Source organism: Seriola lalandi, unplaced genomic scaffold (genome assembly GCF_002814215.2).
Source record: "Seriola lalandi dorsalis isolate HSWRI2012SDOR001 ecotype SW California unplaced genomic scaffold, Sedor1 jcf7180002054573, whole genome shotgun sequence".
Lineage (NCBI taxonomy): Eukaryota > Metazoa > Chordata > Actinopteri > Carangiformes > Carangidae > Seriola > Seriola lalandi.
Window position 1 is genome coordinate 1,154,244 of NW_019525126.1, and position 2,501 is coordinate 1,156,744.

A 2,501-nucleotide genomic window follows, 5' to 3' on the forward strand; every position below is an offset into this window, starting at 1 on the left:
TTTGTATTACTGTGTGTAAAGTATCTCTCTCCAATCTTTCAAAGGCTCTGAGATTGTTTCTTTCCACTTCTGTACTATCATAGTCAAAGTCTATAAGTCAGGCAACTCAGCTGTGCTATTTAGATTCTCGGTGCAACACTCATGAGTTGGATAAGGTGAGTGTTGTGACTGAAATGTGTGTTTGTGTGTGTTAAGACTAGATACACGATAGGTCATTCAATAATATAGCACCGTGATACACACATCTAGAAAGAGAGAGATATAGCAGATATTGGCCCACACACGCACGCACACAGAAAAACCTTCAGATTATGAATTGATTTCTTCCGCCCTATAAAGCCCATGTCTTCCTCACTGAATCCAGTAAATGTGTCCACTTGACCTTTCTTGGTGGGCTCCTTTCTGGTGAATTGACTCCTAAGTGTTTGGCCCTGGCCTTTTCAGCACCATGGGTGTCCTCCATCTGCAGTGTGGCCTGGCTGGCAGACATCAGCAGCCTGTCAGCACATCACGCTCGGCCGTACAAATGCAGACGCACCATCTCTCTCTCGTACACAAACACAAGCGCACTGAACTGCTGAGACATGACAGAGTCAAAGTCCTCGGTGCAGGACAGTGTGTCCGTCTGAGGCGGTAACAATGCATGCGGCTGCATTTTGTTCAGACTTGCAGCGTAGGCAGGTGGAAAACAAGATGTTGCATGAGAGCACCACATGACATTTTACTGTGTTGACCTGCACTATGTATGAAGCCGATTAAACTGTACGGTAGATATAGTTCTACACAGCACACTAACCTGTCAGTGATCCATTCCACTACATTATGCAGAGTGAGACATGTGTATGGAGTATTTGCTGCCAATGAATTTCCTGGTCTTTGTCCAAGTGCCATCTCAGGTCCGTGGAGTGTGGTGGCAATGAGACTGGTCAGTGACACCGAGGTCCCGGGCATCTGAACTAGCATCTGTTGCGGACGGGAGCAGCACAGCGGCCGCCCTGTCCTCGCTGTTGGCCCGACACCATCCTGCACTATCCACTGTCTGTCACACCCGGCGCCCTGCAAAGTTAATTGTGAACTGGAGTGGCGCGTTGGGGCCCTCTCGCTAAGCACCCCCTAATGACAGGCAGAGAGACAGCTACACATGTTCGCTGGCTCTCCCTCTGGAGGAGGCTACAGATAGCGCTCCGGCACAGACACTGACCTGTCACAAAGCTGTCAGCAGCCAGCCTGTCAGCCATGCAGCCCAGCACGCAGCCCAGCTATCCCAGGTGCTTGGCTGACAATCTCCACACCCTGTTCTGTCGGCTGCTCTGCCAAGCCTGCTGCTGCTTAGATTCATTAAGGCTTTATTCAAAGCGGCCTTGGCTACTTCATAATCAACACACCTAAGAGTGTGTGGGACACAAATAAAACAGCACTTTTCATGCTTTGAATTGCTGTCCAGGGTCTTCCAGAGTCGATGTTGTTCAGTCATCTTGTACTCTGATGTTAAATTTCCAGAAAGCTCTCACTACCTTGTTCCACTTGGTCTCCCTTGTTAAGATGACTCCTGAAGTGTGCATTTTGTGTTTATGAAGGATTCTCCTGGTAGTGTAATGGAGCTCAGCACAGACGTATGGAACACATGTGCTAATATCTCCTCATAGGAGCCCAAATGAGCCATTACAGGAGCTAATCTGACAGGCACACTGCATTCAGTTCCCCATCTGCCAGCCACGGTGCTGAGAGCCACAGTGTGTTTCCTCCTGAGTGCAGAGCCAGGATGGATGGGCCAGATGGAAAACACCCTACTTTAGAAGCAAGCCACTGACCATGGATGCAGAGAGATGCTGGGAGGAAGAGGACGTCTGAGGGTACGGTCATATCACGGATGAATCACCTGGTTAGGGCATGAAGTTTGGGAGAATCAACATCCCATTTATCCAATTCAGTGCTTTCGTTGTTTAGTTTATGTGAAATCCTTGGTACCACATCTACTTGGGTATGATGGCCCTCCACCTCTTCTCCTTCCATGCAGTTACCTGGTTTCATCCACACTCTTAACCCATGAAGAGCAAGAGCAGAAAACGTGGAGGGAACAAAGGGGAAATATAGGCTGTGGTCTACCTCTTGGGGAAGAAGACATATAACATTAATGGTATCCGTTAACATCTCCTTAACCCCAATCCCCCTTGCTTGCCGAGCACCTCCCATTCCCCTCTTTTCCCCCTGCAGCCAACCGCAACCCACTCACAACCCCACCACGGTCCCTTTTACCTCCACCCCCCCTCAGGCTCTGCTCCCTGGGGGCCTGTTTGTTTCCCTGCCAGGGGCACAGGCGGCGGAACACTGATGAGGTGCTCAGGCCACCGTGAAATGCGCCATAACCTGCCAGCGCAGGGGCCTGGTGAGATTGCCGTATTTACTTTTTAATCTGGCCGCCTTAATACATGCGATAAAAACTTTGTCACATTAGATGGTGACAGATGGGCCCGGAGATGTTATTACTGGTTGGGGGAGAT